Here is a 16,255-nt window from a genome sequence, read left to right as displayed (position 1 = left end):
CAATTTAGCCTCTGGGATCAAAAACAAGTGTTTCTGGGCTTCCATTGGGGCTAGCATATATCTGGAAAAAGGATAATGGCTATCTGAGCCAAGACTTCCTCTGCAGACAGATATCTGCATATGAATGTAGATAACGTTTAAACGTTAAAAAGTAAAAAAATAGCTGATGGGTTCTGAGATTTCATTTCTGACAATACGTTCCACCTCTTTCGCCCTCCACACAGACTGTTGCAACTAAAGTCCTCTCAGAGATGATTGATCGATACTAACTGGACTACAAACAGAACTAGAATCATATGTGTTGCTACAGGCTTGATCCCTCACAAACATATTTTTCATTCATATTCTCATATCTGTGTAAAGAGGTTAGACAGAAACCATCAACACCTGTAGGGGTTCAAGCTAAAGGTGAAATAATGTGTGTTTGTGTTGGTTCAGGCCAACTCCCTGACCACATGCCACAAACAAAAAGGAAACTGAACCATTACCGCACAAACTTGAGGCAACAGGCAACCAACGTAATCCTGTTACATGAGCAATATATGGTCCATTCAAAGAGTGTCCTCCGACCAGCTAACTAATTAACTCCTCAACCTAGTCTTCAGGCAGCTCTTTAACTGAAATTAGAACCTGTGTATAAGAGTCAACCAAAACAGTACATCTACCGTCCAGAAAACCAGAGCTGTTATCCTAAAGACAGATGATAACGGTGATAACGACAATGATTCATCGCTACGTCTTTTTTACGTACAAATAGTCATTAGATCAGTTGTTAATATAATAATGCCCACAATCAGAGAGGGTACAATCCCTCTCTGATTGTATGCAATACTCTGTGGCTGCAGCATGGAGGATATTATGGTATGCTCACTTTTCTTCTGACACCAGTAATTGCTTTCACTTCGCTGGTATGTCAATAAAAATCTTGATTACATATGTAATTACATTACTTTGCACAGTTAAAATTTATTCAGAATCTGAAAAGTCTTTCTTCATAATGTCCCTGAACGTTTTACTCAACGCTACACTGAGCATACAGTATGGTTTATCGAGCCATATGCACTATTTTTTGCACATACGTTATGAAACTTTTCTACAATATGCCCCACAGTGGGCTCCATAATAAAAATTACCAGAGGACAATACCACCCTCCAGACTATGACAGAACACCACTGCGTATGTATTATAAAAGGAACTACACATGGCTTTTATTTTCTTTTACTGTAGATCGCATTTTTGGGAAAATATTTGGGTATGAGTGGTGGATTAATACTGTCTTTTACCTGTTGAGCCGCATGTGTTTGTGCATGTGTGTTAGCGAGTGTGGTAAAGGGTGCGGACCAGTTCCCAGGCCATAAAAATTGTAGAGGATGTTGCCATTTGCACAAACACTCGCACACACACACACACACATACACATATGTACACACACAGCCTCCCATTCATTCTTGCGTTCCTTCACCTCCTTCCATTTGTCCTCCCTCCCTCCCTCCTCTCTGTGGCGTGCGATCCAACCATCCATCCATCCTGTCCTCCTCCACAGGGATCCCTCCTCCTCAACCCCCCTCGTCTTCCTCCCTTTCCCTCCGTCTGACCCTCTGACCTGAACCAAACAGACAAACATTTATGCAGCAAAAGCAACATTCATATTCTGGTGATTAAGCTGACACTCAACCCCAGACTGACCAACAGTAGCTGGTTTTCTGTGTGTGTTATCTGAGACTGACTGCGTTCAATATATTTCAGAAAACAGAAAAGGAAGAATCACAATGAGGTTCTAAGTGAGACTTTTGAGAGAACAAATAACACAATTTTGAATCAATCTATCAATCAGATGTGGAAATTTAATATAACAATAAAACAATAATAAAATGCCAATACACTTAGGTAGGGTTGCTTGTTCTCGCCTTGTATTCTAATTTATAAATGCAGACTGCACAGATGTAACGCTATGTGATTACATTAGATCACACCCTTAAGTCTACACTGTTATGATTGGCTGGAAAGGAGGGAGCCATCTGATTGGCTACAGATCCCCTTTTTAAAAAAATGCATTTGTGAGCATTGAGCTATGGCAGGAAATCTCAAAACATGCACATACACATTAATGTAGTGAAGTTTGTAAATGCAGTTTCTGCGTCAGTCTGTGTATAAATGTGACAAATATGTTTATGATGATAATTGCAAATGCTTTTAAATACTGTTCATACATATACACATATACATATTCCTTATTGTCATTCCTTTTTACATTGTAGATTGAGAACACTGAAGACATCAAAACACTGACATAACATATGGAATTATGTTGTAATTTAACAAAGCAAAATATGTTTTATATTGCAGATTCTTCAGAGTAGTCACCTTTTGCTTTGTTGACAGCTTAGCACACTCTTGGCATTCAATCAGCTTTATAAGGAAGTCACCTGGAATGGTTTTCCAACAGTCTTAAAGGAGTTGTCATATATGTTGAGCACGTGTTGGCTGCTTTTATTTTACTCTGTGGTCCAACTCCAACCATCCCAACCATCTCAGTTGGGTTTAGGGCAGGTGATTGTGGAGATAAAGTCACCTAATGAAGCACTCCCTCACTCTCCTTCTTGGTAAAAAACAAACAAACAAACAAACAAACAGAACACATAACTGTTGGTGAGTTTTGATCATTGTCCTGTTGGAAAACAAATTATGGTCCCACTGAGCACAGACCAAGATTGTATGTCATAATGCTATTGTAGCTGGCCTTAAATTTTGAATAAATCACCAACAGTGTCACTAGCAAAACATCCTCACACCATTCCACCTCCTCCTCTATGCTTCAAGGTGGGAACCACACATGCAGATATTATCTGTTTACCTTTTCTACGTCTCACTATGGCATCTCAAATTTGGACTCACTGGTCTAATGTCCATAGCTTGTGTTTCTTAGCCTAAGAAGTTCTCTCCTTCTTGTTGGTCAAGGCATCAGAGCTGAAGGTGGTTACCTTGAAGAGTCTAAAATATTAAACACAGTTTATTTTGTTCACCAAATAATGACATATTTCATAGTTTTAATGTCTTCAGTGTTAATTTACAATGTCATTTGTGAATCTTTCTCATCTGATCCATACAAGTGTCTGCATTCCATTTAGGTGACCTTGGTATGGTTGACTAAATTAGTTGCACTTGTGCTTTTCCTGTTATCACAAGTGAAAATGTCTGCTGTGCTTTGTTAATGTGAAATGCAGAACATGATCAGAGCGGTTAATCATGACACCAAACATCTAAGAAGCAATGTGCGGAATTTAGATTTGGCATTTCCTGAAGTTATTTGACACCTCAACCAGTAACACCTCCAAGTAACTCAAAAGTTGTCTTGTTAGGCAACATGTTGTCTTTTTTGCTGGCTAGCTGGTCCCTCGTAACCATACTGTAATACTTATTCTGGTTTATTTGTACACATGTTGAGTACAGAACATAAGAGGTCACTATGATTGCTGTCATTTTGATGCTACACAGGCATGCAACTCAGTTAATAATGCACGTCCGTAGGGCACCAAGTGCTGGAGGGGGCACCAGAATGGCCCAGTTATTATCATGTTGGAAGAATAGCGTAATTCCCTTTGGGAATACAGCTGTGCATAAGGTGTAAGTGGACGAGCGAGTGAGTGAGTAAGTGGGATGGAGAAGCTGCGGGTTAGTGGTAGGAGTTAGGTTAGGAATAAATGTACAGTGTGTGATCAAATAAAGGCCACCACAAAGCAATTACGCTTAGGGCACCAAATTAGCTAGCAGCAGCCCTGCACACACCACCACCTACTTCACTGATTTTGCTCAAACTGGATCATATTTTATGGAGAAAATGTTTTCTGGTTTTCAGTTACTTGATTTTCCTTATAGACAGAAACCTTCAATTGTTGCTAAAGTAAGTTAACCACTAAGCTACTTAGCTCAGTCATGCTACCTAGACTGGGGGCTCAAAACACTAGGGGAGTGGTCATGCACCACTAGCAAAAGACCTTTGGACTACCGGGAGGAGGAGGAGGTTTTCAGGAGTGCGGACCAGGGGAGTGCTGATGGTATGCGGTGCCGGTGTTGTGGCAAAACCAGAGCAAGGCAATACAGCTGTCCATATTTACCACATTGGTATTGTTCTCTGAAACTGGCGGCAAAAAACAATAAGGAAAAAAGAATAAAAGAACAGAATTTTTTACTTTCTTTATCTTATTTCTGATTATATTCTACTAACTAACTATCTACTGAAGACAAAAAATCAATCTTCAGCAGTTTGAAGAAAAATAAAAACCTCAGAAAACATGCAGCATTTGTATTTGCTTCCTTCAACTGTCTCTTTAATGATGATCATGTCGTGTGTCCACATGTTTATGCATGTGTGTGCGTGCATCTGTCTACGTTTTACGGTGTGCAAACATAAAATGTGTGTGTGTGTGTGTTAATAGGCTCGCTGTTTGAGGTGTCATGGTGTTACTGGTATTAACGGGAATAATTGAGTTGCTCAGTAGACCGAGGACCAATCAGCACTCTCTGTGTCACCCTGCAGAGAGAGGGACACACAATCACACACACTCAGCTGATACATCAGGGTTAAACTCGTCCATCTCTTCCCTCGGAAAAGGTCATTGTTAAACACTTTATCTCTCTTTCACACATACACACACACGCACACACAAACACATCTGTTATTATTTCTGCACTTCTCTCTGCATGTCATCCTCTCAAGGCATTTTTGTACAAAAAGCTTGTAATTCCATCAACCATCTGTGTGTGTGTGTGTGTGTGTGTGTGTGTGTGTGTGTGTGTGTGAAACCGCAGGGTGCCAGATGTGTGTGTTGTGCAAAATACATACCACAGAACGTCTGAAAGATGGATTCAAATGAGCAGCAGAAGGAAGGAGGAGAGGAAGAAAGGAGAGGAGGAGGCAGGGATGGAGAGAGTGAAGGAGGGAATCAGGGAAGGGAAAAAAAGGAGGGATGAGCTCAGCTGTGTCCTCGTCTCATTTTCAATCTCAACCTAATTAATTGGGCTGAATTAATCTCACAGTGGGCACACACACACACACACACACACACACACACACACATTTCTGATTTTGTAACCCAAGGATAACACGTATGCTCGCTTTCATACATGCACACACACACACACCATTTTCCATTTGAAACACAAAGACAACTATGTGAATGAGCACACACACACACACACACACACACACACCCTGCTGCGTGCCCAGTGGCAGGCGGCACAGTCGGACATGAAATACTGTCCAATAGCATCATCCATCTGCTTTCCTTACACCTCCCTCTCCTGCCTTCTCTCTCTCTCTCTCTCTCCCTCTTCATCCCTCCATCTTCTCCATCATTACTCCTTCATCTCCTCCTCCCTCCTCTTTTCATCACTATTCCTCCATCCTAGTCCTTCCCTATGTTTGCTTCTCTCTCCCTCTTTCCTTCTCTCTCCTCATCTCTCTCCCTCCTGGATGTGCTTCCATATAAACTTACAGTAAATCACATTTTCTCTTCGGCAAACTGTGTCCATCGTTCTTTGTAATGTGACAAACACTGATAGAGGAGACAGGAATGGACTGTTGGACTGCACTCACGCTCGCACAGCTTGTTTTTTTTCTTTTAAAAGTTAAAAGTGTTGGTGAGAAGGAATCACAAAACCTTGTTTCCATAATGACAGACAGCTCATTCTACCTTACCTGTTGCTGTTTCAGTCAAAGTAACAAAAAGCAGCTCATGCACACTCACTGAATGTCTGTCTGTGTTATGCAGAGACCTTTGTCGGGTATTTCATAAGTGAAAATAGATGAATACAAAAGACAAAGAAAATCTTATTTTACATTCAGGTGAACTTCAAACAACATCAACTAAAAATAACAAATTGTGTGGCTATGGTCAATAAACCAAAACAAGAACAAAAGGGGCTCAATGTCAGTTAAAACCAGACTGAACACAAATAGTAAAAACAGTGTTAATTTCAACTGCAAGGTCAAAAAGAAAGCTGTGTCATCAAATAAACAACATATAAATTGTCATCCGATGTCCGATGGTCAACATTTAGAATTTTATTGACCAATCAAAAACTGTTGTTACATCATGATAGCTTTCGATAATTAACGTTTTGAGTTTTGATTCACTGGTGGATGACGAGCTCTGTGATCTCTCTGAACCAAGTCAGACTGATCTCAATTTCAAAGTGGACGTAAACAGGTCGAGGCTCGGAACCACCCACTTGTCATTACAACACAATCCACATACCACCAATCCACACATCATTTAAAATATGAATCAGTTTTTCATCAGATGATATCTTCATTAATTATCATCATCAAGATAAATGGGTTAATAACACTCTAAGAATGTCTCATATTATTTAAGAATAAATACATCATACAATAATAGAAAAGCAGAAACTGTTTATGAGAAATCCTAAATTGAGCTGTTGGTCTATTTTAATCGTGTGCACAGACTGTGTGGGCGTCATCGAGCTCACCTGCCATTTTTGGGGGGTTTATGTACGTGCAGCAGCACAAAGTGCAAAACGGCTGGATGAAGTGGAAAATAAATCAGAGGGTGTGGTAATTAATAAGGATGCTCTTAGCCAATCATATCATCTGAAACAGCTGAGCCAATCACAGGGAGGAATGGCAACAATAGCTCAACGAACGGACAGACGCTTCTTCAGGGAAGTCGTTTTGTTGTTTGGAAGGAGCAGAGCAGCACAAAGTGAACACACAGCACCGCAGACCTGCAGCCAGAGGCAGAAATACAAAAATAAAACATCAATTCGACACTATTTCAGTTATTACTGTATCTCACATCATACATCATTTCAACAGTTTAATGAGCCACAGGACTGATGAGGTCCAGTAACCTGTGTGGTGCTGCATGGGTAGTTAAGTGGGTTCATCAGAGCTTCTTTCGCTGAAACTGAAAGACACTAAAGCTCAGTTGACGACGTTTGATCTTGTTCTAATGTCACATTTGTATGACGTTACATGCTAGTTCAACAAAGTATGTGTAGCTTCAATGCCAAAAAAACAAAACACTTCACAGCAGATGTGGAGCAGTAAAAGTTCTGATGACGTACACGAAGCATGTGACCTAAAGATCAACTGAAGGGATGAAAAATAACATCAGACAACATCAGATATGTGTAGAACTGTAAGACAAATTCCTCATATGAAATAAAATGTCATATTTCCATTGTGTTTTATCCAGTTTGAAGTTTTAATTATGTGGCCCATGAGCCTGGGGGACGGGGTATTTCCCTGTAAGTGGTTCGAATTTGTGTGATATATTTAGATGGAAAACATCAGTTTCCTGGTCTGGGTTATGAAATGAAGTCAAGATAATCTACACAAGAGGAAACATCTTAAAATATTCTGATTGACAGTGAACAGCTGTGGATCAATGAAATATTTACCAGTGTGAAGACAAAGCTGGATTTTGAAGCCAGTGTTTTCTGATTGAACCTGACGGTGTCCGTGCATAACTGATGAATAAGACTATGAGCATGTTTGAGCTATAGAGGCAGTGAGGAGTTTGGTCCAAGAAGATCAAATAATTTAGATTTGCAATCCACAGCGATGTGTTCTCGTTGGACCTCGTCTCTTTTTGTCTTTAAGTGTGTTACATGTTTCTCTGCCCATTTTATGTGTGGTTGCTTAGCAACAAGTTGGGCAGAACAGCAAGTCCACCTGGAAAATAAGGTGTAACGTCGTCTCACAGACCTTTCTCACATTCTGTTAATTCCATTAAAGACGGCTCTGTTCTTTTCAGCAATCACATTAATAGATGTATACATGTAGACACCACACTGGCTGCTGCTTGCGATTGTTGGCAGTATATACATGTATAACACATTTTTCAACAGATCAAGATACTTCATTTCTGGAGTAATAGAAATATGAGTGCAGAATTATATTTAATCTGAACCAACCTTTTGAAATTCTTAGTGTATTCAATTTTTTTATTGCATTATAATAGATTAATATATGTGTGTGTGTGTGTGTGTGTGTGTGTGTGTGTGTATATCAAGATATGTTGTAATATATTTTTATTGTAGAAATGAATTGCCAATTTTTAAAGGCAAGCTTCACAAAATTGTATTATTTTATTATAAAAAAGAAAAAAAGAGAAATCAGATGTCTTACCTGGGTACAAATGATACGAACAAATTCAAATGTTTAAGATTAATAATCTCAGAAGAACATCAGTTAGTTGTTAGCTGTTCTTTCTTCAGATGAGTCCTTTCACAGTCTTCTGTCTTTACCTAAATGTCAGCTGTCTTCATCTTTATCTTCCAGTCTCTTCTCCTCAGAGCTGTTGTTCATGTCACGTCTTTTCTTTCTAACTCTCTCATTGGAACACACAAAAGCGGCACAAAAGTCAGGCATTCCCCTTTGTAAAAATCAGACAGATCCCTGCTGCAATGTGGCAGCCAGACGCTTCTCACAAGCCAGATGCGGCATCTACATGTATGCTGTCTATAGACAAGGTTTCAGCCAAATCTTGTGCAACTCTGAACCAGTTTTCGGTTTGTAGGGATGATGGCATGACGCCATGCAGCTCAGACAATCACAAACTATGATGGGAATTTGACAGAGTGTTATAATCTCCTCATCACTCCACACAGATCTGATGTTTTTTTACATTTAGTCACATGCTACAGCATGTTTTATTCACTAGGTCTGTTTCTGCACTTTGTTTTTTTTGTACTGTTTACCTTTTTTTTATATAGTCATTCCTACTCAGTTGTTTCCTCTACATTTTGAATAAAAACTGTGACACGTCAAAATGTCCTCTATGAAAAGGCACATCCAGAACATCCTTAGAGAATCCCTGTTCATCAGGATGGATGAGCGGCCTCAAGCTTGATGGCCTCTGTTGATACCAGCAGCAGCTTCATGTGGATGAAAAGAAACAGTCCATCTCTGTGCTGCTCCCTGATGACACCTGGTGGCAGAAAAACAATCCCACTTTTACTCCTCATCATCCACGATTGTCACCTTTGACCTTCGTCCTCCTTACAGTTGATTTCCAAGCGAGTAAATAAAGATTTTATTTTGTATTATTCTGCTGTTGGATTCAGAAAGTGTCGGTGTGTGCAGTGGAAATAAAACACACACACACACACACACACTAACACACCAGCGTCAGTCGGTCACCAAGTCCATATTGTCTTGATGTGTATTTAGTCACTCTTTATTAGGGAGGGAAGTCCAGAGGGCAGAGGTCTGAGGGCACACCTCCTCCTCAACACACATACACACACACACACATGAAGGGTCTCCTCTCTGACCTCTGACCTGCCCACTCCTCATTTGTCTCACTTTCTCCGTCCGACCCTCTCTTCTCTTTTACGCTCCACGCTTCTATCTTCCTTCCTCTGTTGTTTATCTGTCAGGTCATTCGTTCACATGGACGATTCCTCTTTTCATCTTCTTAAAGGAAAAGTTCGGTTTGTTTACGTGCTGCACTGTTTCTTTCACTAAGTGAGCTATAGAGGTGTCCGGGAGGTGGTTTTTGTCACCGTTCAGTCAGAATCAGGCTAGCTCCAGCTTCATAGTTACAATACAGGCACGTGACTCTCAGAAAAAGAACACAGACCGGACATGTAGACTACAAGAGATAAATAATCCATGTTGCTTGTAGTAAAGTAGTCGTATGTGATCTCTCCTGTCTCCCACTTCATCTGTCCTTCGTCTGTCTCAGTGTCCCACTGTAGTATGTTATCCAGTTACCTTTTGAACTTTTGACCAGCTGCTAGGTCCACACACACACACATACACACACACACATACGCAGACACATACAACCCCTTTGAGCAAGCAAGTGGTGGTCACTCAGTGGTCATCTGACACACACACACACACACACATGGGGGGGGGTTCAGCCGGTGGCTACGGTGACCGGTGCAAGGGTCAGTCTGGGGTCGCTACGTTGCCAAGGCAACAGAGGCAAGAGTCACTCAGCGGTCAAACCTCAGGCTCGGGTCAGCGAATGGTCAAATGCAGAGACCGGATTGTCCACAATATTTATAAATATATGTAAACACACATAATGAACTTCTGTCATGGCGTGTGCACAAACACACACTTCATCATCATGGTGTGTTTTCCACTCTATTTAAATTATTCAGTGTGTAAATCCTCATTGTAATTATGTTCGGTAGATGTCACATGGCGTGTTTCCATCCACAGTGACATTCATAAAGAAAATTATTATTGTTGTCATTATTGCTTTCCTAGTGAGGGCGCTCTTCTCTCAGCTAATACCAGCTCACACTTTATGGAACCAGCTGACTTTCCCACAACATTTGAAACTGACATCAACAACACAGTTTATTTCCCAGTGCATTTTTTTTTTATCATTTCCTTCTGGGTTTCGTGGGAAGAAGGGTTTAATCTGGTATCAGTTAAGGAAAAACAGTGGAAACAAAGTGTTGGGAGGTAGTTGATGATAGGCTGAGATTTCAGGAGGATTTCCTTCAAAGAACTGCAAACATTCATTTTTCAGTAATTATTGGGGACTTTATTCCATATTTATATTTGTCAAATTAAATCTGCTTGTTTGTAGAGACATGTAACATTTCTCTACAAAAGGTCTCTGTTATCAAATTAAATTGAACAAGCGAATCTTATCTGTTCTCTTTTAGAATCAATAATTATTTCCAAAAAAACATACCACCAGATTACAGGGAAATTCTAAGGACGTGTTTAATTAAGCTCTACCGACATATCCATACAATGACAGAAAAATGAAAACCTAACCAGGCCACTTTCTTCCAAGAAATTCTGCCAGAATAATTCTGCTGAATCTGAAGATGAGATATTTAGATTCATCTTTTCAAATTTCAGCAATTTGAGAATGACTCAAATGTTTCAACATGACGTGACATGACATGTTAGTCATAATCAAAGCTTTTTGAAGGGCCAAAAAAAATAAAAAAATAAAAGTAATTTTAAAAAATTTAAAAAGGAAAAAGAAAATGCTGGGTATTTTTTGGTAATATTTTTTTTTTATATATTTAATTTATTCTGATAAATGTTCAATTAAACTTTCTTTATATTTTAAGTCTTTAAATTTTGGTCTTTAAAGACCAAAATGCTGATTGAGCTCTGACCACAAAGGGATGGTGAGGAATCAATTTCTGTTGGCCTTTAAATTAAGTTTAAAACAAATCTCTAACCTTGAGAACAGACATCCACACACACACACACACACACACACACAGTGACACACAAAGTGAGGTGTAGACATCCACTGCACCACGCTTAATTCACCAAATACAATATTTAGTCCATCAAGAAATTTACAATAAATAAATAAATGACCACAAATTTCAACCAACTTCTTAAAATATCTTGAACCAAATACAAAAAACAAAATCATGTTTGTTTTCAGTATAAATCAGTAAATTCTGTCTGTAAGTCAAATCTCATCCAGCTCTTCATATTTATGGATTAACCAAACTCATTTTGCACATACAGTCTGTCATTTCTTCCTCTAGGAGGTCTCTCAAATCAAAGACGTAGTTTGATGATGTTGTGGAGTAGTGCAGGCTCATGGGAGTTGTTGTCTACATTGATAAACAGCCGCTGCTTCTGATTAAAATCTAAGTGACGTGACTCAGGCAGAAATCATGTTCATGAACGTGGTAATGTGTTAAAGTTTTATTCACGTTATGTTTAGTCACGTACGCAGATTTCCATCCTAACTGTCTGATGCGTGCTGTGTTTCCCCCCCCAGAGCGGGTAAAGGGGATATGACGCCAATGACAGGAGACCAAATGAAACACACTATTACCTGAATACATTTACATATTTCTCTGGGTTTGAATATTGTTGTAAGAACTAAACAATTGAATAATTCAAGTAAAATATACAAAATGAGAACAAAATATTGAACTTAGGTTGAATCATTTTTAGATATTTTAAGTGTGTGACAAACATGATCAACATGTATTGTTCCTCCTTTAACCCTTCATCTGGTCTTCCTCTCAAGGAGCAGCTTTTGTAAATCTCCCCTGCAGAGACTACCCTTCTCAGTTCTATCTATAAGTCATCGGACACCATCCTGACGGAGGTAAGGTAGCTGAAAACATCTGGTGAATAAAGCATGGTGCAGTGGAGATGTGCTGTGTTTTCATTTTAGTCTAAGCTTCCACAGTATCCACCTTGTTATTATATATTTTATTCTCTAATGTTAAATTACAGAAAACGTGATGTCAGTGCCCGCTTTACTACATTTAACAGAACTTACATCCCCTGTAATTTATTGGTATATATATTTCTTTTTGCACAATAGCACATAAACTATTCATACATATTTATATTTTTTTACTATTCTAATTCTTAAGTACTTCATTATTTTTCTTATTTTTGTATTTGCTTTGTTCTGATATCTGCACCAATGTGTGCTTACATGCATGCCATCTCACACACACAAAGAGACTGTAGGTAGTTATTACATAAAACATCATTTAATACTAATATGAATATTCATGCACAGTTTGTAGTATTTCTGCTTTAAGATATGTTTGTCACTTACACTCAGCAGTCAGGAAATGTTGCCGCTGCTGGTCAAGAGTATTACATCTCCAAAATGTTCACCATTTCAAGAAATTAGTTTAGATTTGATCAAGTGATCAATGAAATCCACAGTGAAATCAATACACACTGCGTGTCACAAAGACCCCCCCTCATGGTGGCAGTAACTGAGTTTGTCCAGCAGGAGACACTGCTCTGACAGAGAGGACAGTGACCTGGCCTTCAACTCTACACCTCAGCTTAGGGGCAGCGGCGACACAGCCTTCAACCCTGACCTTTGACCCTAGCCAGGTTCAGCCTGGGGTCGGCTCTCACAGACACACCCACGGGTTCAGAGAGGGGTGAGTGGGCAGGTACTGCTGGAGGGGAGGGGGTCAGCTGCTGCTCTGATCCACAGCAGCTTCCACTTTATCAAACACAATAAACCTGACAACTTCAAATTGACATTACTCGAACATCAACTGTTTTTTATTGGTTTGTGATCAATTGAAAACATTAGATTAGATTACGTTAGATTAGATTAGATTAGATCTGAGAAGTATAAATTACTACATGCAGCTAGTTTGTCTTAGTTTGTCACATTTATCAACCTTAAAGCTGCTCTATCAATATTTTTAGAACGATTCAAAGAAGCAGTTCCCGGCAGACGGACACAGTTAGAGGCCAGCTGGTGAACATCATAGAGCATTTAGCAGCTAAAGAGTCAGATATTTCCCTCAGGAGTTGGTGGAGACCAAAAACAGAGTTAAAAGAGGGTTATTGGACTTGCGTTGACACAAACACAGCTCCACATGAGTGATCATGCTGTGCTTGCTGCTTATTAAAACACTTATATAAAGTGGATATATCAGCGTCACTGTACTTTATTGCTTTTAAATTGCAAATCAACATTTTTGACTTGTTAAAGTAGGAAACTCACAGGTGTTAGTGTCCCAGTAAACCATGACAGCGTGACGGTGATCCAGAATGAACCAGAACCCTGAACCAGAAGCAGCTAAATGGAATTCAGCATACGCGTGTGCTTGTCCTGCTGACAGAGGAAATATGAAATGAGTGGACTAGAGGAACAGTGTTTATCCAGGAGACATGTTCTGTCAGCAGTGAGGAGTCACTATAGGTGAACAGGCTAAATATTTGAACTACAACACAAACAGGCAAAGTGTAGTTCTTTTCCACTAGTCAAAATGAATGAGTAAATGAAAAACATCTCACGTTATTTCCACGGCAGCCATCTTACGGTCGGCTAAACCAAAGCTCTGGCAGCCATCTTAGCTGGGGCACATGCTCGGGGAGGACATGTCAGCTCCAACCGTACCCACTGATCTCAGTGCTGCTGTTTATTGATGAACTCATTCAAAAGTGCTTCTTACAAAGAAATCCATTTCATCCTACGCAAACACTGTCATCACTTCCTGCCCTGCAGGGTCACAGCGGGGTCAGTCCCGGGGTTGAACGCAGGTCACTGCAGCGCAAGGTCGAGGGTCACCTCGTCGTCTGTTGTACAAAACTGGTTAAACGGTGCTTTATATTCATTTATAGTCATTGTTTGCTAATGCACGTATGACACAATGCGTCTTTTGGATAAAAGGCTTGTTAAAGGAAATAAGTCACATTCACATGAAATATTGAGTCGGTGCAAATAAAAAAACCCTCTGCTAGTATCAAGGCCAATCAAATCTTTTGCCAAAAAAGCAATAAGATGTTGCAATAATAAAAAAATAAAAAATAAAACATTGAACTATTCAGAGCAGTAAAACTTACAGTAAACTAAAGATAATTTTTGCTTCTGGCAGAAAGATTTAAATGTCAAAAAAATAAGAAATACATGATTAAATTATCATTTCAAAGAATGAAATTATAATTTAACATCAAACAGAAACATTGTGGAAACACTTCCTGTCTGCGGGGGTCATAGTTGGTTCAGGGGGGTCAGACAGAGTTCACCTTCATGGTTTCCTCTACTACCACGAAATCATGTGTGTTGTTATGCAACACACATGATTTCGTGTGTGTATGCAAAGCCCTTCAACTGAAACAAACAAAGAAAAAACAATTGTTTTTATGGTTCGGTTAAGGAAACTCAAAGCACTTGGTTAGATTCCTATTAAGGCACTTTAGTTCAAATGTCTGTGTCACATTTAGTATTAACCATGACATGACGTTGCAGTCTTATGACTGTCAGTCATAAAACTTTGTCAGCATTGTAGTCAGCTGGGATAGGCTCTGTCAAAACCTGAACATTTCAAGAATACTGTTTCCAACTTTAAATTCATCCAACGGATTTCAAAATAGTAATAAAAACAGTTAGTTACAAAGCGAATTAAGAATGCAGGTTTGTGTAAACCAACATTATTCAACAAATGAAGCTGTGGGATGAATGAAATAATACTGCTTTTCCTGCTTTGTCCTGTTGTGGGACGATAATAATCTCTCTAAAATAAAATGTATTTGCAAAACTGGCAAACCTTTATTTTAGTCACACTTATTGTTTGATGAAGTCAGTTTCATCTAGCCAACTCTTTATCTTCATGACAAAAACAAAAGTCGTAAAAAGGTGTAATTGATACTACACCAAATGTTGGGCACCTCAAACTCTTGCACTCTTGCACTGCGTGGTACCAGATTATAGCACTTCCAGGACTAGAGAAAAAGGTTTTTCTTAAATGTAATCTGGCATCCGTTTTGTTTCCTCCAAAATATATTTGCCCAAAATAAAAGAGTAGTGTAAAACATCATTTTTAGGAGACTTGGGTTGTTTAAGATGTCACCATTTAACAATATCAAGGTTCAGAAGAATGAACTGCCACGACTGGTCATGTTTCTCCTCAAATATATATGCTGACTAACTGACTTTCTCTGTGGCCTGTTTGGAGGGTCAGCAAAGGTTCAGTCTGAGTTCAAATCCAGGTCAGAGCCAAAGTTCAAAATGTCTTAGATCTAATCGACACCACGACCATTCACGTTGAACTGATTTCACACAATGGTTGTTTTTTGCTCAGCTTAGTCAAAGATTCAGGGAACCAACAATTTGCTTGCTTTTTTGGAAATTGTTCCGCTCCTACATCTTATATGGTCAGCTCTGTGATGGACTATGGACACCCAAAGTCAGCTGGGATAGCCTCCAGCTCCCTGTGACCCTGCATAGGATAAGCGGTTACAGAAAATTGATGGGTGTAAAAGGCTTTACTTTATATGTGCTTTTAGTATTAACAGGCATTCAACAGCATAGACTGGACTACACTCTTGACAAAGACGATCCATTGACATACATTCCATAGCTTTATTCCATCTAAATGACCCACCATCACTGTCATGTAACATGGTAAGAGGGAGGAAGTCCACATATGCAGACGATGGGTTCGATGGATGGTCATCACAGAACATTTACTCAGGAGACTGCTTTGTCTCTTGTGTGAAACTAAAAGTCAATGTTACATGAGCTAGGTAAGTTAAGTTACATAACGTATTTAAGTTATGTTGGGTTTGTAACATAACTTAAACCTAATCGATATGTTTTTGGACCTAAACCTAACCAAAGCCAATCGTTCCTCAATGTTACCCATGCAGGCTTTATTAAAAGTTTAACTAGACATTGCATATTTATTCTTGCAAGCATGACCACAGAACCCTGCACTTCCAGAAATTACACTAGAGGAGTACCTAGAACGTCGTACTTTGAAGCATAGACCAGGTGGCTAGAC

The sequence above is a fragment of the Larimichthys crocea genome, chromosome XII (assembly GCF_000972845.2).
Source record: "Larimichthys crocea isolate SSNF chromosome XII, L_crocea_2.0, whole genome shotgun sequence".
In the NCBI taxonomy this organism is placed as follows: Eukaryota; Metazoa; Chordata; class Actinopteri; family Sciaenidae; genus Larimichthys; species Larimichthys crocea.
This window is presented reverse-complemented; position numbering follows the sequence as displayed.